General features: G+C 45.0%; 1 protein-coding gene across 7 annotated transcripts in view; it reads left to right on the top strand.

Moving 5' to 3' along the window:
- LOC102192139 (RNA binding protein fox-1 homolog 3-like) overlaps positions 1–23,784 on the top strand; it is a 418,448-nt gene that overhangs the window by 237,449 nt on the left and 157,215 nt on the right. The window lies entirely within an intron of this gene.

Genomic DNA, 23,784 nt, shown 5'->3' with positions numbered 1-23,784 from the left:
TATATATATTACATTATGACATTAATAAATAAAGAAAAACAATCATTTGTAGAGCTGCTTGTGTTAGACAAGTGAAAATAGCAACATTTGTACAATCTTTAAAGCTTTGCAACAGCACGATGTAACGCAGGAAAGTTTATTGGATAACAACATTGCATTTTAATAGTTGTTGCCTAATGTTGCTTCTGCTGCAGGACTGTTAGGTTTACATTCATTTGTAGATGCACCAAGATAGGTCAAAAATTCTAAACAAGGCCTTAAAATTAAGACTAAGGACATGTTGTCATTTTAACCAGCACAGGAAGCGTGGGAGGGCAAAAACACCATCTCTGTATGCTAATTTGTCTGTCGGATCTGTCAGTTGTCCGTCCTGTCCAAGCCACACATATTTCACCTTCAATAAAAAGCAAATATATATCAACACTCTTTAGGTTTTGTGGACATGTGATGAACTGAATATTTAGATGACTAGAAACACATGAGTTCCTGCTGGAGCTCCACTTTGGCAGTGCTCACCTTTATCTTACACCCGAGCCAGGGTGAAAATGTACAGAAGTATGTTACTCGCATGGGTCAATAATGCTGCCCTGGGGAGGTGAAGGACAATAAATTCTTCATTGTCAAAGTAAAAGTAAGTGCTAATTAGCTAACGTTTGCTAGCTACCTAACATTGATCCACGGGTCACTGCAGTCAGCGCTCCAGGGCAGTAGTGTCAAAGCAATGATATTTTTGTTAGGTTAACACATCTTGGAAGATAAATCTAATAAAAACTTTCCCTTAAAGGCAGTTTGAGTATCCCACCACTGACAGCTCGGGTAAGGGTTAGAGTGTAGTAACTGCTTAATGAACTATCCTGCATTTTGACTAGTAAACCTAGAACAATTGTCGATCCCAGTCTTATTCCCACGATGCTGCTGTTGTGTTGAAAGTCACGAGCGTCTCACAGCTGTCCTTTGGTATTAGTCCTGTGATGCATTGGCCTATGGCAGTACTGAGACGGCTCTCTCGCTCCCAACTTGTCACATATGGAGAAAGACTCCATGGTGTCACATTTAAAATCAGTGGGTAAGCATGATGTGCAGGGTAAATGTTGTAAAGGGACATATTTTATCCAAACCACAGTCTTTTGGTAAGCCTAACGAAATAGGGCTTCGTGCCTAAATCTAACTAGGGAGTGAAAACAAAGTGCAGAGCTCTTAAACAGGACACAAACCACAGTCTCCTGGCTGAGATTTACTCCAATGCCATCTTTCTAACTTCCGACAGCGGACTTCCGTTAATGTCATCGACCGGTGTTAGGGTGGCCGGTCCACCAAAAGTCTCCGCCACGGCACCAGTTTCTGATGTAATGGCAGTATTTGCTGTTATAGGATGGCATTTACCTTCCAGTCCTCTGGGGAGTGGCCAACTATGTGTAAGACAATAAAGAAGAAGAATAACAATGCTACTAAAAATCCCAAATGCACAACATCATTAAGCATATATGCAGCAATGCAGTTTATTAATGCAGAATGTGTCGCCATTATAGCCCACATGCTGCATCGGTGTCTTCCATTGTTCAGAGGCGCGCGCTGGTGCTGAACTGTACGTCCCTGCAGATTTCCCCGCAGGCCCCATTGTGTGCCGACACAAGCAGAACTGTCCTCCGTCTTGAGCTAAAGATGCTTGGACATTAGCATACACAGGTTGTCAGTGGTAAATGAATGACAAGACTTTCATCTCCCGATGTGTCAGCCTCGCTTAGCGGTGACACGGTTCAATGTGCCCCGTAAAGTGCCACTGTGGAAGCCGGTGGAACCAGCACGCGATAGAAACCCAGCCTTGCAAAGATTACTTAATAAATAGAATAATTTTGCCATCAATATTATCCCAGCTCTGTGACAATGTCAAAAGAGAGCAAGAAAACAACCAATCTATATTTGTTATGAAAGTTTGCCATTGTCTGTGTTCTCGCGTGCAGCCGTTTAAGCCGTAATGAAAAATGGAGGTGTGTTTTGCATGGGGAGGAAGAGTTTTATAAGTGATTTTTGTTTTGATTTTTTATTACTCAGCTTCTGTGTTTTGCAGTCCTTTCGCTGTAGCCGGACAGCACGAGGCTTTTCATGAAGATGCACATATTTCTTACAGGTGATACTGGCTCAAGACAGATATGGTTGATGAACTCAATTACTGTACATAAATTTAACTGCGATAGTTAAAGCGATGTCAATTAGTTTTTGTTGGGAATATTTAATGCTCATTAAAAATTAAATCTTTGAAGGCTCACTTTGCAGAGAGAAAATTTAAAGCATGAATATTTTATGAGCCCTGACTTGTCTGTCTTGATGACTGTGACTAGTTCTGCCAGCAGCTGCTCGGGATTTTGCAACGCCGCCACGTGATCCAGCCCCCCAAACTTCTGACGTCCTGTCCTTAAAATGGATGACATCTTGATTCCCCGGTAATGAAATCATCACTGGGATATTGCGGACGGTTTTAATTCTGATTAAAAGTCATTTTTTAAAGAGATGACCTCAAACATCTCACTTCTCTCATCTCCGCTCTAATTCTTCATTTCCCATTGCTCGGAGCCGAAGTCCTGAGTTGGCAAAAATCTGCTCGTGAATAGGAAACGTTTATCAAATTTCTCCATTAATCTGATGCGGAGGCCTTGATTAAAATGCTACCCCACACAGGCAACGCAGATGCTCAAAGTGCAGACTTATAGGAATGCACAGATTGATACAGATGTGTCGCGCTTCTGTGCTTTGTTCGGTCGCAGAGGGTGGCTGCTGAGAGAATCGATAAAGGGAATGCTCTGTGATCGGGGGGGTCGGCTTTTGTCCTTAGTGTTTATCCTGACTCAGCACAAAGTCAAAAAGGCAGCATGTGACCAAAGGGAAGACTGATGTGCCGAATACCCCCCCCTCCCTCTCTTCCCTCCACCCTATCTGACCGTCAGGGATTCCACAGAGTGAGCAGAGATTGATTCTCTCCCCACTCAGAGATATAGGGCTTGTTTTTCACACAGGGCGATATGAGACTTTCAGAGAGGGTCTGGCTGTAGGGGCGGTGGGGTGGGGGGAGTGTTGTGCAGAGATGGTGGGATTGGTATTGGTAGAGATGACAGGGCGGTGATGTGGGGATAGGCAGGGTTGATTGGAGCTGAGAGAGAAGTGAAAAACTGAGACAGAGATGGAAAAGCCGAGGCCCGCTCTCCGAGGCTGAAGGGATTGGACCGCTGCCTCATTCCAGCCATCCTGCGCCCAGAGACTCCACTCAGGCCAGGCCGGTGTTGCTTCTGGACAAGTTGTCCTCAAGCGTATAGATCTGCTGTCTTCTAATGCTGATTGATATTAATCAAATTGTCTTTGACTGACACAGCAGCCAGGAGCCGCGATTTCTTAACCCAAAAGGCAATTTTCTAAAATGGGCTGGGGTTGAAGTCTGCAGGCGTTCTTGCCGACTGCTCCTGCCAGGGCCACTGACCCCTGGATAGCACATGTAATGGATGAGTACATATGCCTTGTGCTGTCTCCCTCTCTCTGAGCGGAGGAGACATGAACTAATTAATTACGGGGGATGTTGGCCAGGCTGGACGCTGACACGATCGTTGTGGCTGTGTGGTTATTGACTACTCCGCAGAGGAAAGTTGCTCATTTAGCACTGTGTTGCGAGCCTGGGAGGTCACTGATCATTGTGGAAGGAGCATATGCTCTGTGTTTGTCTGTCTCTCGGCTTGTGTTTGCCTCGGTCACGTGCGACGTGCACGCGCGAGCATGTGTGTTTTCCTTCTTGCAAGTGTGTCAGCTATTAAACGCATGATGTAACCAGTAAGCATATTTGCACCTGTCACTTTTTCTTTTAGACTAGCCAAAGTGTTGAAGAGAAGCCCGTTGTAAAGTGCAGCTTTTATTTCTCTGAGATCAAGAGTGGTTGTGGACATTCCAAGAACATGGCAAGTGGAGTAGATTAGAGGGTTATGCCCTTGAACATCTCTGGTTCTCAGTATTATTCTGAAAATATAGATTACAGACTCGGGGTCAGGGAGAGCACCACGGGAGACTATAGAAAACCGCTGCAATCATCTCAGCCGGGCTCCAGCTCTGGTTCACATATGCTTTAGAAATTCTAATTTGCACAAGATGGATGTGGAAAACTACTCGGATGCATCTTAAAAACAGATGGATTATGATGACCATGCTTTTACAAAGCACGTTGCCTAAATGGTGAGAGCCTTGCTGCGTCAGAGCTGGTGGTGTTTCAGCTTTAACTGGCGCTCCTTAGGGACCCATCTTCAGGGGAGGAGATGCTTTTCTAATTGCTTTGGCTTTTGCCTTTTGGTCCTTAGGCATGCGCACCGAGGGCATGTGAGCGGCTGAGGTGGGAAGATCTTTGGGGAGATAACTTTGGCTTGTGTTGCAAATATTGTCAATGTGAGAGAGAGAGCTGGAGAGCGATTGTGCTGCTGTTTTATTTATAAGGGTTAACACAAGGCTGAAATTCTATATAATATATAGTATATGTGTAAAAAGCCTCATTTACTATTTTTCTGACAAGTGGGATTGAGTATGGATCCCCAGTTATGAATTACCCAATTTTTAAGAGATGTTAGTTTGTTATGACTTGTTGACTTTAAGGATCAATAATTGATCCCTTGGAGAGAACTTTGGACCTTTCATCCACAACATCCCTTTAGCAAAGCAGATGTAAGCAGACATATAGCATTGCAGTCGGCTAGACTGGGGCTAATGGTTAAGTGTGGCTATGCAAAATCACACAGTGAAAATATGGCGCAAACATATTTTAATTCAATAGAAAAAGTTTGCATAACATAGCTGGAATAGAAAATAACTGCTGGAGACTTTCAACATATTTTTGGTTTCTTTTCATCGTAAAATAGAAAATGACCCACAACCGAGATTTGAAGAAGAGCTTTATGCCCGACATAGATGTGGTTAAAGGACGGTCTGTAATTCGTCAACATAATCGGCTGCCGTTTGTCATTTAAAATATTTGTAGCCGTTTTTTCTGTAGTGACACATCCTACTGACTCCGAACAGACGTGGGAAACCTCAAGGAGGAAGCAGCTAAAGTACGCAGCTCAATTAAAAATGGCTGTTAATAAATTACACCTTTAGTATCTTTTCTCTCTGCTGTCATAAATCTAATAAAGCAAAGGTCTTGTGGGTCTCCTCATAATAGATGAAGACAAAACTCCCCCCGGGACCAATTAGACCACCAGGAAATTACTATCTACTGAATTGTGTACCATTAGAAACATCATATCGAAGAGCTTTTGAACAAACACTTGTGAGGAAAACATGATTTAGGAGATTCACGCGAGGCTCTGAGAATTTATGTCGTCTTTCTTCTGGGGGCTCCGGTTGCAGCGATTACGAGTTGACCCGGCTGTATCCGAATCTAACGGCTGATAATCCCCGGCTGATGGAGGTGACAGTGATGTCGCGCAGACAGGCTGACGGGAGTAGATTGGCAGGTGTATTTTGCCGTGGTTATTGAGAGGTGAGCTGAATCGGCGGGTGGCGGGACGAGCCTCTGCCTGGCTAGAGGGACACGGCGAGTCGTACATTTTTAATGGTTTTCAGGGGCTGCTTACACAGCTCCTTGTTACTGCCCATCCAACCTGTCATGGCACTGGGCCCACCAGCCTGAGAAACAGGCCTTCCTTCAGACACCTCAATAATTTAGTGCATGTGTTTACAGAACGTTGACAAAGTCAAGTGCACTGGTACTGTATACATCCGGGGATGAATAATACATGTGGCCGGTTCAAGAATGTGCCTAGTGGTATGGAAGTTCAGATCTACCTCACATAAGCAGAGTAAATGTCCTGACATTTCAAATATCCACTGTGCTGAAATGTGCTGAACGCACAGAACTGCTCTGTGAAGAGGGAGAGTTGGTGGTGATGGGGGTGCAGCTGGTGATGGTGGGAGGGATGAGGATTGTACTCCAGAAATAAAGAGTTTCTCTCTCAGAACAATGGCCTGAAACAAACCCTGCATGGCCGCGGGCTCTTTGACGGGATGTTCCTTGTTTGATGCCTCCACGCTTATATCTGTTGTTTGAGATGCTTAGGAGAATTACAGACAGTGAGAACATGTGGGAGTTATGTTAATTACATGTTTTGGGTTTTTCTTTTCCTTACTTAAGACTGGGCATTCACTCCATGATACCAGGAGGAAAAAAAAGAAGAGATAAGGAACTCTGGAAGTGGAAGGCAGGCATATACACAGCTTTTTTTCTTTTTTTGATCTCCCTCTTTCCCATCAACTGAAGTGCTGGAATCTCATCAGGAGTGAAACGATGACTAATCAATGTTTTACAGTCCCTCTGGTGCGCCAGCCCGGGACACCTAAAGGCCTCTCATTTCACTTGTATGTATGCATGAGTTTGTGCGCCGTTAAAAACGCCACAAACAAATCACACTTACTTTTGTATGTAGTTGTCGCAGGAGCAGGGATCGATAAACAAACTCCCGCTTCTTTTTTTAATTTTTTTTTAATCCTTATCGTTCTAAAAACGACAACCGGCACGGACGAATTACAGCTTCGCCACTCGCTGCAGCATTTTACAGTGGACGGAGATATAAAACACCTCCTCAGTCACTCCCAATCAGCCTGATTTTTATGCACGCCGCGACATGTGTGCAGTGCAGTGGATCACATTTCAAACCGAGTTATTTGCAAGGAAGACATTATGCAATATTATGTTGGACCTGTGTACACTACATAGGCAAACACAAACAGACATTGCTTGCTTTTTGTTTTCCCCAGGCAACATCGGTGTCTCTGAAATGAAGCAGACAGCAAACATTTCCTGTTTGTTACATTGTAGGTATTATGCTGTCTCTACTGGAACAGGCGCCCGAACCACCAGCAGAGGCACAAAACACACACTTCAAGCCTAATGAATTTTTTCGCACAACACAGAGTTTGAGTTTTGTAATTGGTGAGGAAAAGGTACTCCGAAGTGACACGTTCTTCTTGTCGATATCTCCGTCGTCGGGTAAGCGAGGCGCCGTCAGATTGCTGCTTCGTCGTTACCCGAGTCTGATTTGCATTTGCGTCTCACCTCACGTGGAGGTGGCAGGAAGCACAGGGCGACTGCCGTTTGCTTATTTTTCTGTTTTGCTCACCGGGCTCGCGCCCCAGGCTCAGACCCTCAAATGCCTCAGTAGCCCCAAATTGCGTATGAACTGGTTTATGAGAATTTGATGAATTAAAATTTTTCTAATGGCCTCGAGAAGAGTTGTAGCACCTCAAAAACTGGAGGCATACTACTTTCTTACACTCCTTTGTTTACATTGTAACACTGAAAACAGCACTAACACATGCTGAGTGTAAACTAGTCTTGCTTGGTATTAATTGATGAAAGAACAACAATGAGAGAAAAGTCATGATTTTTTTTTTCAGCTTATTGGCTGAAAGGACGGTCATGGAACAAATAAAGTAAAAATACTAATGGTTTGGATTTTTTAATGCATTTTATTTGTTGTGTATTGACAGGTTTACACTCTTATTTTTGGGTTACGTACCAGGCAACATAAATAAGACAGACTGCGACCCTGAGCAGGAATATAATTCAGACTAATTAGGCGTTTATTAGCTCCTGATGAAGTCTTAAAGTCTTCAAGTGCTGGTTTGCTTTTTGCCGGCATGCTTGAGGAAGAAATTGATGTTTCTCTTAAAGATGGATTCTAAAGAGAGAAAAAATGGAAGTGGGCAGGACAGCACAATTCATCAATTCATAACTCGCTGATAAACAAGATAATTAAAGACAGGAGATGTTGCTGCACCACTTCTGCTGAGGTATATGATGCCTCAGTATAGCAGAGATAAGAGTGAGCGTTCATCCAGATTATTAGGAATTGAGATTCAAGATGGCCTCGCTGCTCATTTCTGTTGGCAACCTCAACCTCATATTTTGATGTTCTTTTATATTTTCCTTGCTGTTTACTTTTGGGGCTTTTTGTTTAGGCTCAGGCCTCAAAAGTGATGGGTTCCCATTATAAAACTGATCAGGGTTTGGGTTCAAATTCGCCGTTTTTGGAACTCCAATGTTGGTTTTGTTTTTCAGCTTCAAAGGCGTCCGCTTGGTTTGAAGTTCAGCCATTCCCAAAGTCAGGAGTGCTGCGGGCCGATCTTAAATCTTCACTCTAATCAAAGTACAGTAGTGATGTGTGTGCTCGAATTTAAAAAGAAAAAACACAACAAAGGCTGTAAATTGCTTATTTTACACTGTTCTGTGCAAATGATCGAGACCAGTGTGTGACCCACTGCCACTGGGACACAAAGTTCAATGCAAGAGCCGTAACTTTAGGTCAGAGTAACCAACTCAGATTACCAGTGTTAATTCACGTTTTCTAATAATAAGTACATTTATTAAAATATGTAACTGCACTCTGCTTGTGCGTAATTTTCTAATGAATCCATGATGTTGCTGTGGCCCACCTGCCGTACCTTTGCACCGGCACACACCTTACCGATAGCTGTCCTAGCTTATCACAGCATCGGAAGGTTGCCGGTTCGAGCCCCGGCTCCGACAGTCTCGGCCGTTGTGTCCTTGGGCAAGACACTTCACCCGTTGCCTACTGGTGGTGGTCAGAGGGCCCGGTGGCGCAAGTCCGGCAGCCTCGCCTCTGTCAGTGCGCCCCAGGGTGGCTGTGGCTACAATGTAGCTACCATCACCACTGTGTGAATGTGAGTGAATGGGTGGATGACTGGATGTAGTGTAAAGCGCTTTGGGGTCCTTAGGGACTAAGTAAAGCCCTATCCAAATACAGGCCATTTACCATTTCTTCACATGACCACTAGAGGTCGTATGTCCCAATCCAGGTTGATCTCTTTGGTTACAGATGATAGCAGCTGCCATCTGAGCCTGGAGGGTATGTCAGTGATATGTAAGGGACTGATAGCAACAAGCTTGTAAATGCTGTAGTACGGGTATCGAGCAAAGGTTTGCAAAAACCCCAAAACTTCTTGCGACCAAAAGGTTTACTGTAGAGCCTGAATATATTTTGGGGCTTCAGCAGCATATTAGGAAGAACGAATCAAGTGTCAACAGTCGCCCCCCTCAGTCCACAGCAGGCTGACCGGCCGGACACCGGCCGTAGGGCGATACAGTCGTTGGAGTGTCTGCACAGGCAGTGATATGCATCTGCACACGTGCATGTAGACGCTGCATTCACCTGGTGGGGGTACGTGTTGACGGGAGCGGAGTCTTGATTGAGAGGCTGTCCCTGTCTCCCCATACAGATTTATGATTGAGAGGATTTGTGTCCGGTTGGGGTACAGGCAGCTCAAACTTATCTTGCTGATAGACAGCCTTGTAGATTTCCTCAGAGTGGATTTATGTTCTGTGGGGGCCAGCGTTGTTGGGGTAGCGCTGCCATATTCCCATTTTACTCTTTATTTGAACTTTACATTTGCTCACAGCTGTGTCGTCCTGCTCCGAGTGGCTCTCAACCTCCAGCCATTTACTGGGAATGTAATTATTTATGCTCCGGCGTAGAGAGAAAGATTTTATAAGGAGTCTCACATTTTATCTAATTTTCCGCTCGTCTCTGAAGATAGGCGATAATGGTGTTGAATTTCCTGAGATGCCATATATGGAATTATTTTTTTTTTACTACATTATTTTAAAGTCAGCATGATTTATGGGGCCCAGACTCGAGACGTGATGATCGTAATTAATCTGAACCGTTGAGAGGAAAAGGCCAACCGCTGATCTAGACGTGGCATATGGCTGTGGGATCTTACTCTCCCTGCACCAAATCTCACTCCTTCCACCTGAATCAGCGCGTTTGGCTTTGCCATGCAAGGGCGCCCCGCCACGCGTCGCTCTTTAACGCCGCGAACGTCCCTTCGGGCGCGAGCTGTGAAACGCCGCGGGGTAAATGTGAAAATAAAAAGCTCGTCGCGTTGCTCCTGGTTGTTGTTTGACAAGAACCAGGCAGGGCTGCATTTGTAGCCCGCGCGCCCCAGATGGAGATGTAAGGCAGCGGCTCTTGTGTTGACCTTGTCATAGCGAGCACATTTGCAGAAATAAAACTCATCTGAGCCTCAGACTGGCAGACAAAGGAGACACAAGTAGCTGGAGAGCTGGAAAGACAGAGAGAAAATTCTGAGTAATATTGATCTTAGTTAATTAGATTCCTATCTAGTCTCTGGGGACTGGTGTTCCGGCAACACATTTTAGAGTGAAGAAAGTGGCTGAGAGATATACCAGTATATGAACTCAGTTAATTTAATTTCAAAGCCCCGAGTACAAAATGTGATTTGATTATTGGGAATATTTTTCATGTCTAATTACAATTTCTCTTTTCTCCCCTGGAGTTTATCTAAACTTTTTTTTTCTCGATGAATCCTAATGAATCTCAGTCCTTGTTTAGAACTAATGACCAAGTGTTTATCTCCCCACCCCTCTACCACCACCACCACCACCACCACCACCCCCCAACTGCAATGCATTTCAGTAATTCAATATGTAGTGCAGAAAAATTAGATTTGAAATTGAGAACTGATATTGTTAGTTTCTCCGCTCATTGAAACTAAATGAATTTGCGCAGTGAATCGCTAATTAGAAGGTATTTTATTTCAGTGTTCCTCAAGTTGAAGCCTTTGCAATAAAAGATATTATACTGGTAAGTCCAATTATTATTATTTTTGTCATTGGTTTAGTAGTACGTGAGCTGGTTCCATTCATAAAAAATTAAATAAGAAAAAAAAAAGCTGTGACGTACATTTTCACATATTTTACCATCAGTTTTTTCCCTATAGTGACGTACATTGCTGTGGTTTAACCGCGTCCTCGTCCTGCTCTGGGATTTCCTCTGTTTACATATGCGAGCAGGACTGGCGGGGCGGGTGGAGGTCACGTTGACGCATCCCGGGGTCGCACACTAGGTCACCAGCTTTCATAGCTGATCTGTTTGTCATAATGGCTTTTAAAAGGTCACACGTGTTGATTAAAATGACTGATCGTTAAAAGCATCCACCGGTAACCCACGCGCTCACACACACGTCTGTGGGTCATGTCCAACGGTGTACGGTGCCATTTATTATGGATGGATGCAGAGAGGGCCACGGATACATGAATTAGTGAAGTAGGTCAGGCAAATATATAAAAAGCGACACACTCTTGAAATATTGTCACATCGTCTCGTGTCACTCGGTACAGAAAGCACGCGTGTGAGATTTTTACATACTGCGGTCAAAAGCGGAGATACTGTACGAGCAGATGAAGAGAGACGTGTAGCCTTAGCAACCAACTGAAAAGGATTATCCGTGTATTCTCCTCACACTTGTCATCATTTATCTCTTACACATTATTTTTGCGCCGCTCTGGCTCTCTCCTGGCAGACTCTGGCTTTGCTGCAAGGCAATTGCTCTCGTGCGTCGCTGGGGAATTTATTGCGCTGCTCTGCTAGAGATCCAAATGTATTACTATGAGGATGCTGTGAGCGGCTGGCGGTATGGGGGACGTACCTGCATCTCGCTGAAACCCACCGCCGCGCCGCAGCCCCCTTCCCGAGCAGCTCGCCGCCCCCAGGCATCTCGTTGTATGGGGGATATAATTGTTGCTGTAAATTCTGCCGCTCCCCAACGCCCCTGTCTTAACCGCCCATTACGCATGGTTCACTACGGCCCTTGTTGATTGCAACTGTCAAGAAGGGCAGATTTATGCACTCTGGCTTGGAGATGGAGGGATGAAAAGGAGTGAGAGAAGGGTGATTAGGGAGAGGCAGGTTTATTGGGTGAGCCCACGCTTGACCCCTCCTCCAGCCCGGTTCGCTCCTCGCTGATGTGGGTGGAAATGAGTGAGACTGATCGGCCAAAGCAGACCAGAATAGCAGGACTTGGTCCAAACCCACAAGATGGAGGGAGAAGTGAGTCCTTTAAAGTGGGCTGGTGATGAGATCTGTGCCTGATCCTTTGAGCATCGCTGTGAATGTGTGTTTTTTCTGCTTCTGCACACACACACACACACACACACTCTTTTCTCAGCCCTCAGCCTCTCAGACACCCTGTCCTTTTTCAGAAAACACCACTTGTGTAACAAAGGCTGCTAATCTGTTGAGTACAGCAGTGAGCCCAGTGTGGAGGGGTGGCGGCGGCGGCGGGGGGGAGAGCACTTCCTCAGCCCATCACAGAACCGTTGTGGTCACACTCTAATCCACTGAGCCGTCACAGCACTAAAATAAACCATTATTCTCTCATAGGGCTGCTGCTCTGCTCTGTTCTCCTCTGTTCTGAGGACGTGCATTGGTCTAGATCGACAAAAAATATATATTTATACATATTTACGAGGGATTGTTGCTTACGTAACTTTGCATTTCCAAAATACCAAACGGCAGCTGTACAAAAAATTCTTTAAATATGTCAGAAAGATGTTATTTGTGGCTGATGATTATGAGTTTAGCTGACTCGTTTAACCAAATGAAAATGATGACATACAGGTAGGCGACAAATGAAAGGAGGAGCTAACCTCTGCACTGCAGAAGGATAGACCCTCATTCTTCTACTGATTCTCTCAGTTGGTCTTTTGATTATGGCGGCAGAGAGTGTTATCTAACATAGATGCCCAACTGACTTGGCATCTGGTGACTACGAAGACCGTAGCCCAAACCATCAAGATGATATCTTGAAAGAAGCCACTCCCACCAGGATAGAAATGTTTCATCATAATATGAAGGTGATCCCTCAGAACAACTTTTTCTGGTGACCTTTTCCTCTAAGGGGCCAGGTTGACCCAAACCAAGATGGCAGAATACCCCCCACAGCATCTCCACACCGTAGGGGTCAACGGTTCAGGGCTTTCCATTAATTTGTCATGCCTTAGTAAGTCTCATTATATCACATGCTGCCATTTTAACGCAGCGTCCATGTTTTTGCGTTGCGTGTCCTGTAGCTTCAACTCGTGTTTTCTACATGCTGACATGTTATTTGTCATGTTATTATTCCAAGTCTGTTTACGTTGCTCGTATTGATCAATACACTATCATATATGACACAGAAAACAATTAAATCCTCACAGCTGAGAATTAAGTCAATTAATCTCACTATTACAGCCCTCATGGGTAGTTATCTGTTACTATCCACTGTTATTTGTCTTTATTTAATTTGCTATAATGTGTTCATTTTGTTGTCTATCATTTGTTTATTCCATATGCTCTCTGTTACGGTCTCTTCTTTGTCATTTTATGTGTACTCATGTGTATTTATTTCTTTTTATATTCTGCCAATTAGTCACAGTAATACTGATTATTAATCTTAAGTTCAGCTCTCTTCTAATCGCTTCAGTTTGTGAGTGTCTCGTATATGAGTTTTGTGCAACAAAAGTGCTACAAAAAATATATATGTATTTGATGCTGTGGGTCTTTTCTAGGATAGCAGTAAGTGAGACATTAACCAAAAAAAGCAGGAGGAGGCGAGGCTGGGGTCAAGTTGGGTTGCAAAGCGGCTTGTAGCTGCACAGCAATCGCCGAATCAGCTTAAACGTGGTTCCCTATAAGAGACTTGCCAATTTGAGGGTAGTGCGTAGAAGTGAATCAGCCGGGCCAACTGGTGATGCGGGCTGGCATTGAGAAAAGCTGATCTGCTGGGATTGTGGCTCAGCTTGACTTTGTAGAGCCACGGTTGAATAGTTTAGTTTGAGGGAAGGAGTGTGGTTTGGGTTAAAATATGCCCCTTCACAACATTAACCCCGCACAGTGAAAAATTACATTTACCCAGTGGCTTTAAATGTGACTCCGAAGGCTCCTTTACAAGCGTTTACACGTTACAGTGTTACAAGCTGGGAGTGAAGCTTGTCTCACAACTGCCATACGCCGGCGTGTCAGAGCACAAATGTCAAGGAACATAAACGGCTGCATTCGACGCCCTGGGAATGAGATCAGGCCGGACATACGTCTTATAAGTTTTTACTATTTTGTTTCCATATGGGGTTCTTTCCATTTCGTCCCACTAGTGTCTTTAAAACTGATCCATCTACACTCTGGAGCAGGAGATGGTGTTTGTTAGATAGTGATAGATGGTGCTTGTTGCCTAGTTGGCAGCATGAGCGTAACGCAGCTAAACGTGCACAAGTCTCTAAGTGGTCCCTAAGTTGTCCTGCGGGATGATGGGATGCCATAGTAGCAGCAGTAATGGAATTACAGGAAAGACCCTGCCCTGGCTGCACTGCACGAAAGGCACAAATGGAGAGCGAGATGGAGTGAGGGGGGAGAGGCTGAACCAGAGTCGGAGCTGAGAGACCAATCTACACTATGGCACTTATGGAATTCACCTTCTTTAGACCGAGCAATCAATGGAGCTCGTTAATAATTCACACAGTCTTAGGAGGGAACCATAACCGCCATAAATGGTGATTTTGTTTGATCATTACAGTCCTTTCATTCGAATAAACAGATAACATTATTCATCAGCGAGAAGAATAAATATTCATTGCACATTGCGCACATTTTGTATGCAGAATAGCAACCAGAAAAAACATATATCCAGGCTGTATTGATGCGATATCCCCAGAATGATGAAATAATTTACAGAATTGATTAAGATGAAGGCTAATCTTTACGAGGCACATACGGCTGAATTTGAATGCACCGGAGTGCCGCTCTGCCACGAGATAGACGGATGAAAAGATGGCGGCGCTTCCGTGATCGAAGTGTCATGGAGACATCACGGGAAGCCTGGATTTCTGAAGCGCTCTCTCTGCTCCCTCTCATACGTCCTACGATAAGTCAGCTTCATTTCATTAGCTGCCACGAGCATCAGGTCTGAAGCACTGAATTTTTACTGACTACTTTTTGAGAATCATCGAAAGCGGAAGTTACCGCCGCGCTCCATATCTATCTTTTGTGCCTAAAATAAGCACGGGGGACATTAGATTGCGGCGATGCCGGTTTGCTTATGAGTAGGACGAAACAGATGGGCTATTACAGATACAGACACTGAAGCAAATTGAGGTCATCAAGCAGGTCTTGTGAATCGTGCGTTCAAAACATCAGACGCCAGTGTAGCGCGGGAAGGAAGGAGTTTTGTTTAAAGAGGTGTCTTCTGCGCAAATCGGTGCATATGGGAGAGGACGAGCCTCTGGGCACAGACAGCCGTCAATGGGCAGGGATAATTTGATTAATGCATTTGCTCCCCCCCCCCCCTTTCCCCTTCATAAGCGGATTTCTTCTTCTCTGGCTTTATACTTGTCTCTCAGACGAAGCAAGCGTGCTGGAATTTGTCGCGTTTTGCATTCGTGCACGCTCGTCTGTGCGACCGCAGGGCCCCGTGGCTTCGGGAAAACCGGAAGCTCCTCCAGCGACGTTCCTCCTCTTTGAGGCTGTGATCCTCATCATGCGAAGGTGTTCAGGATGGAAGCGGGAGGGAGGGGGAGTGTGCATAATGTAACACATGCGAGTAGCGGTGTCTAAAATGTAAATGATGAGCTGTCGTTAGAGTCCGCCGGCGCGGCGCTTCTCGCCTTTCAGCTGCTTCTCGCCTTAGTCACAGGACCTGATCTTAGCTTTGTTTTGCTTTTTCCTCACAAGTGTGCTGGTGCATGTACAGAATATGTGGGAGCAGCCACCGAATGAAAGCTAGTCACCGCTCGGGAGCGATTTAAGGGCCTTTTATAGAGATGGATCCGTCCGGTTTACTGGGCTGAAGCTGGCTACCAAGAATTGTGACAGACATGTGCCTGCTAGACCTCATACATAAACCACTGGGGTGTTTGTATTCGTTTGTGTGTATGTGTTGTGGGAGATAGCGATAGCTGTTGTATCTCTACTCACGTGCCTTCCCTTCAATTGCCCAATCAGTCAGTGGAACCCTTCAGACAGTCTCCTCTTAATAAGGAAGCTTCCAGCCCAATTCCCACAGATAGCCTAAGTAAATCAAACCGGTGAGGAGGAGAGGAGAGCCTCTTCAATCAGGCTCTAGAGAATGGAGCCTGGGCAACTCTGGCACTCTAGACAATAAGCAAGAGAGTGGGAGGGGGAGGAGATACAGTGATATTCCTGTATGGTGATGACTATGCTCAGAGTGAGGTGTACCATTCGTCTGAAGCCAGCACCCTCAGGTACTCTATACTCTGCAACTCACCGTAAAACATTCCCCACTGTAATTCGTGTTATGCCCCAAGAGCCTGAGCTGAGCTCACCAGCGACTATACCGTCCTCATCCCACCTACCCCGCTCCAAGCCTGATAATGCTGTCCTCACGGCGGGCTGAGCGAGCCATAATGCCACGTTTTGTATTCAACCCCGATAGCAGCCGTTTCAGCACAGCCACAAACAGGAGGCCCCAGCTTGCACGCTGGTCGGGGTTCAGGTTGGACCGTTCCGAGAGGTCCCAAGCCAGCAATTTGGGGCGAGAGCGCTCCAGGCCACATGCGCCTTGTCCGTCCATCACTGCTAGAGGGGACTAGGGGAGGAAAAGAGGGGAGGCGGGGTGCGACAGGCTGAAGTTAAAACAAGAGGCCCTGGCATCTGCGTCACGCCAGGCCAGCAGATGTGGTGATCCTGGTCTATTTGAGTTAAAGTGATGATTAAGGGATCATGGCCCTTAAATAGACAATCCTGTTTACCCAGTTTAGGGCTGCAATCAATCCGCCACTCGCCAGATTAATTGAGACGCTTCTGATTGATTTTCTTTCTTCTTTTTTTTTTCCTCCTTTCACGTCCCTCCTCCTCCTCCTCTGCTCCTGCCCAGCCTTCCTATCAATGACTTCTCAAACTGCAAGGCCATAATTCATGAGAGGGCTGCAGGGGTGGACTGAGGACTTGGCTTAGTGCATAGGTAAGTTCATGTAAAAATGTATGACATCACTGCCAGCTCGCAGTGCAGGGATGTTGACTTTGCCTGACTGACAGGTATGACAGACGGCCCACCTTTGCCCCGAGTCTCCGTTTCACGAAACACCGCAGAGCTGGGTAATTTTTAATTTCCTTATACAAATTTCTTATGAACTCATCTTCATTGCTTACATGTACGTTGGTATAGAAAATGCCATAAAATATGTCCGGGCGACAAAATCTCTGTATTGTCCCACCTGTAATGATCCTCATTAGTGGCCATGCTGCTGCAGGCTGACAGAGGAGGCATCAGTTAATTAGGCCAAAAGGATGAACTTTACTCACACATCCCTGGGACCAGATGATAAGCACATCAAGATGTGAGAATCCCCCCTCTTCTGGAAAAGATCAGCCCGAACATTGAGAGGAGGAAAAGCACTTAAAGCTTGTTTCCTTCCTCTGTACTCAAAGCGATTGTGTACCCTTCCCTTTTTTTAATGGAAGGAAAAACGCTTGGGTGGACACGCGTGGTTGTATGTTTCCACGTATGTTTATGCACCTTTAATTAGCTGGGAATATGCTGTCTGTTCTTTTGTTTATTTCTTTATCGTGATCAGAGAATAATGGGATGGAAGGTGATCACGACTGAACTCGTCTCCTGCAGATCTCCTTCATGTGAGACATTGTCTGTCAGCCATCACTACCATCTGTCAGCACAGAGAGTCTTTAAAGACTCTTCTCTGCACTTTGCCTTCAGGGCAAACACATTTCTCATGTACCCACCCCCCCCTCCACCTCTAAACCCAATCTTCCAATAAGCAAAAGAAAAACAAAAGCTGGAAAACAAGGCAATGAGGGTATCAGTTTTGGCAGCGCCTTCTGAGCACTCACTCTCACGGAGGCAGATTTGTCAGGCTTTGCGAGGCTGCTCCTTGACAGCTTAAGCACAGAAGCTACCTCGCTGTGAATTTTCTGAAATGTTGTGTGCATAGTAGCCATAGATCATCTCTGAATGCCTCTTCTCTGGTCAGTGTGATGAAGCAACGTGGATGATTGCATGAGCGTGTTATGTTAATAAGGCTGGTAATGCAGTTTGCGTGTTGGTGATGCTTTATTGAATGTGACAGCTAACATCAACAGGGACAAGATGGCATGTAGTTAGCCATATGCATGGTGTTGAAAACAAAAGGCGGCTCAATAGGTCGTAAACAAGCGCAGGTTTGGATTTCAGTGTGCACGTTAATATAAAAAACATTTTTGTTTAGTTGGGTTTTTTTGTGGTCACTGGTTGCAAGTGATCCAGCTCGAAGGCTCAAAGTATTAACATGCACGCAGCACGAGGGTGCACGCTACATACGTTAAAAAAAAAAAGCATTTTAAATATAGATTTCTCAGATGAGACCTGCAGGTGCGCGAGCAAGGTGCTTTGTGGAAGCGTGGCACTTCCTCCTTCTGTCTTGTGCTCTAATTTGATTACAGACTGATTAAACCCTCCCTAATGCAGTCAGAGCTACGGCATGCTAATGTAATAAAATCACTTACAGCTAAAACAGGTTAGCTTAATTGGCAGGAGGCACGATGCTGGGATTTGCATTAAATTATTTATTTGCTTAGCAGACGCCCTTATGCAGGGCAACTCTCAATTCCATTATACACATTAGCCATTTGCGCAGCCAATTTAACTCGAGCACCTCGTTCAAGGATAGAACAACTGCCGAATCGCCGCCTCCGCCACTACGGCCCCATCCGAGCATTTCTTGGGGAACAGGAAGCGGTAGTTGAATTGGACGCCATCGGTGACACGCTGTTGGTGCCCTTGCAGTAGCCACTGAGAGTGGGGGGGGGGGTTTGCCTTCCAGCAAACCAGAACGTCCACTTAGCGCGCGGAGTTAAACATAAACAGCACACACCAACATTAGCGCGCCGTCCCGGTCAGTCCACTGAAAGTCAAAGCATAATTGAGCTGCTCCATTAGCACCGGGATCAACCAGATGGTGCCCCCATTCTTTTATTCACCAATTTATGTGGGCATGTCATTCTTCCAAGTGTAAAAAAACCCCCCAAAAACACTGACGCGAATGAGTGTTTGGATGTGCACGTGTGTGTGGCAGGGGTGGAGGTGCACACGCATAACTGTGGGAGCCTCCAGACTCCCACCTGTTAACTAATCTTTCAGCATCGTCTATCAGCACGATCATCTCTTCCTCCCGCAGTCTAATTGGTAACCTAGTTATAAGACTACCCAACCTCTGATGGGCGATGCACACTCACAGGATGAGTTTTACATTCCCGATACCTTTACAAGTTGACTGGCGCTCCTCGCATTTGTGCAAAATATTCCGTTTTTGTCTCGGTAAAGTAATTAGTAGAGTTTCAGAGGCCTGGACCTAAAAGATTTCTGTGTCGCTCTATTGAGAGTGTTTAGAAAACACACATGCATAATCGCTTCCTGGCTTTTTAACATATGATCAAACCACCACTGACGTATCCCACTTAGTAGCCGTGTTGATAAGGATCCATTTCTGATTAAGCAGCGCTTGCCAAGGTTTATATTTGGCTTTGCGCATTCAATTTGCTTTACATTTAATACAGTGTCTTTCACCCAGTAACAGAACTGGCCGCCTGCCACAGAGGCTTTTGATTGGAATTGAATGCACAGTCATTTTCTCTAATATAAATCAATACTCTCCAAACCTGCCACAACACATTTTTTGATGCTCACTATTGCTCCGGTGGAGTTTGGAGCACTAGTGAAGCGGTCAGATAGTTGACACGTTTTGTGCAGCGAGATTAGTCTGTTTGTGAAACGGTGGAAAACAAATCACTTAAGAGCCACTCAGACTTAATCATATTACCTTGCTAAGTAAGAAGTTTTCAGATCCTTTCTTCCCCCCAAACTTCTGAAATATCTCCCCGAGCCGAAGACGCGGCAGCTCGGCGGCTGTTGGCGAACTGCCGTTCGACGCCATCGCTCTCCTCCCTTGATGCTCGGCGTTTGAAATGCGATTTGGTTTAAATGGCCGTATCGCTTTGAGAAAGAAGTGTGTTACAAAGTGGAAACAGTTGACCGAATTATCAGACACTGGATCCCTGGCTGCAGCGCCTCCCTCCATCTTTTCCCTCTGCTTTTTTTCTTTGTTTTTTTCGCTGCAACAACAGTATTGTTTGCATTAAGGGCCTGGCTGGAGTAAATGGAGCTGTTTTCAATTAGTTTTCAAAGTGCTTATCCCATTAAAGGTAATGACTTATTGATTTAACGACAGTGGCGCTTTTGGTGTGAAACGTGGTGCTATTATGAGTCTCTCCTCCGTTGCTTGAAAGGGCCCGGCGATACTGAGCGCCGGGTGAACGCCTTTGGTCTCGGCCTTCCCATGACCATCGCGCTTGTTGTTTTTGTGCCGGTCCCCGGGTCATTATTGAGTGGCATAAGTAACTGTGTGCTTGCGGGGCGGAGCAGGTGATTTTTCTCCTCCTGGCCTTTCGCCAGTAGTGTCAGCTGGGATCCAGGAGCCATCACAGAGGTGGGAGAGCCTGATGTCATTGTCAATGTTCCTGTGTGTCCCGCAAACCGCAGTGCAGAGGAAGCGATGGAGGGCCCCGTGCAAGCTAATGTGCCCGCTGCCTCCCCGTGGGTTCCACTTTGCCATGCAGCCATATGGCCGTGCTCCTCCCCTCAGTAATCCCTCACCGGTGTCAGCATCCAACCCAGGAGGGCCGCACTTTTGTGTTTTCTCCTTCTCACTCTCCCGCTCTGTCTGTCTGTTTTTTCTTTTTTTCGTTCCTCGCATTTTTTCCCTTCCTTGGCATTCTGTGCGTGTCCCCGTCGAACTCCTTTTGTTTTCGTCCCAGTCTTTCTGCACACTAAAGCTCGAAACATTGTTTTTTAACCTTGACAGAACTTTGAGCGGCCGAGCAGCTCATCGGTACAGTAATACGCACCCCACCGTGATAATTGGCTTTCACTTATAACTCATCATGTAGTTGCTGCTACTTGCTAATGTGCTGCGTGTCCTCGGTATCATCAGGAACTCCTCTTTAAAACAGTGTCTTTATTGCCTTTATGAATCCTGTCCAAATTCTTTACCATCTTTCCACACTCGTATAAACTCAGTCATCCACATTCTGCTATCTTATCGCTAATTGAGCTCAACAGAAGACATCACCGCTGTAAGGACTGCTGTTCCACTGATTTCCTTTCTGCTAGAGTATGGATATGTACTAGACCAGGAGGAAGGGGCTCAGTTGCTGACAGTCGCTGTTTCAAGTAATGAGACAAGTGATAAGTCAGCCAGCGACCTTGTCTTATTCCCTTTTGCTTTCTCTCTCCCATTTCAATATGAGATTTATACTGCGTGCACACCTTACTTCACTGGGTAGTGCACGCTTACGTCTCTATCTTCCACTCTAGCCAAACGGGCTTTAATTACCAAAATAAAAATAATAATACTTACAGTAATAACAGCTGCGCCGAAGTGCTAACAATTAGCCGATTAATAAATTAGTCAAGCAAGAGAACACTAATTTTAAAAAATGAATAGAAATTGGATCAAATTTGTTCATTTAGGTAAACTAAAACAGATACACACATACAAAAAAAGAAGACTGGAATTAATTAGCAGGGAGAAGGAAAAAACCTCCCAGACGGGTTTATTTATTACCTAAATATACATACTTGCAAACTTTTTTCAGTTTGCTGTGCACGATTTGAATGAAGACGACACTTTGAGCTAATGAGAACTGTCGCTGACCCCAAGCTGTTAAACGGGTAGGTGAAGATTAGCTGCCTGTCCGTTCTCCAAGCGTGCATCTGATGTGAAGCTTCACAACAAGGCCTGAAAACGGCACATTTTTCTTCCTTTAACTGCAGCAAATGAAAAAAGATTGATAAATTAACTCGTTAAGCGTCAGAAACCGAGTTCCTGACGAATCACGAATGACACAAAGACATGGCACGAAGCAAAACTCGTAAACGAGCACAGGAAATGGGCAGAGTTTGTAACGGGGTGCTGACTAAACGGAGGTGATGCAAATGAGGGCGGGCCAGATCAGCGGGAATCAAAGAGAAGATTTAAGTAAACTGACAGGGACATATGAAGACGCAGCGAAACACGAGAAAGGGTCAAAGGTAAGCACTAACAAAGGTAAGGTAAGAAAAGAGGGGACCCCTACCTGGTACAGTAATAAATCATCATGTTTGTATCTACATACTGCTACATTCCCCCATTAAATTTAGCAAATTTAGACTTCCGGACAAAGACAAATATATTAATGACAGATAAAAAGGTATTACATCAAACTGGGTTTTACTCGGCGTCTCTCATCTCTCTCTGTGAAAACATGCCACAGTAATGACCTCTTCTCACCAAAGATGAGGACAAAATCAATAACAGGATGAACCTGCGCAGCGCCACGTTAGTAATAATGAGGACACCTAAATGTCCTCATCATCCACACCAAAGAAAAGCACTTTTGCTTCTTCTTTCTTTGTCTGATCGTCATTTTGAACGGCCTCTCGTGGCTTCGCGCGTTTGCAGAACTCACCTTGCAGCTCGTCGAGCCCGTGCACAGATATCGAGCGGCTCGAGTCACTGCTCACTGTCAGCGAGCAACTTGATTTGCGTTTCCTCGAGGAATGAAAATGAAATTATTGTTGTGCCTTGATTGACGCGGCCTATAGTATGCACGTTTCTGGCTTCTTTGAAGCTTAATAATGCTCACAAGAGATTTTTTTTCATTTATCTCTCTTTTAAAAAAAAAAACTTTTATTACTTTGTTTTATTGTTTTCACTTTTCAATTTTATATTTATGCTTATTGAATTTGAAAAGATATTTTATTGTATTTTAGTTTACCCGTTGCCACATTTCTTCCTTTTACTTGAAGGGAAACTATGATTTTCCTTATTTTCTTCCTGTTAATGCTGTTAAAGTTACAGTCACATTTCAAATGTCCAACGTTTCAAAATTGAGGTCACTGTATAAAGAAGCAATGCTCTAAATGCTCTGCGTCTGCCTTCTTTTTTTTAACCTCTTGGATCTGGATGATGTCAGTGACCAAGGATTTCCCTTTTATGGTCATTTCCGGCAAAAGAGGACACACCCACCGGCTTTTTTAACTCTTCACCCTCTGAAAAGCTTACGTCAGGCTTCTTATGAAACTAAATGACAGCATGTGCTTCAGTGTAGACATCTCTGCAGCTACCCTTGGAAAATCCCAGAAACTATTCTAGTGGTCATCAAACCTCATCCTTATTCATATATAATGGAGGGAGGTCGTCAGATGTCGTCTTTATGTGGGGAAGAGTTCAATGTTCTGTATGTAAAGAGGAGCAAATCAAAGGAAAGCCTTCCTAAGGATCAGGGAAGGGAGGTGCGACATCCTGTTTCATGAAGATGAACTGAGGCCAAGGCACAGTATACGAAATGAGGCTTATGTTGAACTGCAATTAATGCAAAGCAACTCTAGTACAGTCCAAGAATTAAGAGTATGAAATCAGCATGACTGTCATCTTTTAGCATGAAAATAGATAACATTACTCTTTTTATGATGTGTAGTTGCAGATGATGCAAGCAACTGTAGCTTGCTGCTCGATCACAGAAGCTCCTTTACCTGCAGTGGAAAAAGGAAAAAAGGAAAGGGGCCGAAGAGATTTTGACCACAGCCGTGGCGCTAGGCTCGTCTGGGTCTGTGTGAATATAGTGTTTTCCTCGGCAGAGTGTGCATACACAGCAGACCAAAGCTGTTTTTGTGGAAGGAGACATCTCATTTGTTCCAGCGCTTCACATTCTCTGTTGAGAACCTGGTCAGAGCAGCAGTCAGGAGTCAGCCAGGCCAGAGGCCAACAGAGGAGTGAGAAAGCTCACACATGTACATGAAAGTTCAGGCCTCTGCTTGGCGCACTGTATTCACATCGCTCCAAGCTGTGAGAGGTTGATGCTACTGCACACCACCTAGCACTATAAACAACTGTGCAGAGGCAGTGTGCACTATAGT

Source organism: Pundamilia nyererei, unplaced genomic scaffold, assembly GCF_000239375.1.
Source record: "Pundamilia nyererei isolate P.nyererei 1_Seehausen unplaced genomic scaffold, PunNye1.0 scaffold00095, whole genome shotgun sequence".
NCBI lineage: Eukaryota > Metazoa > Chordata > Actinopteri > Cichliformes > Cichlidae > Pundamilia > Pundamilia nyererei.
This window is presented reverse-complemented; position numbering and strand designations above follow the sequence as displayed.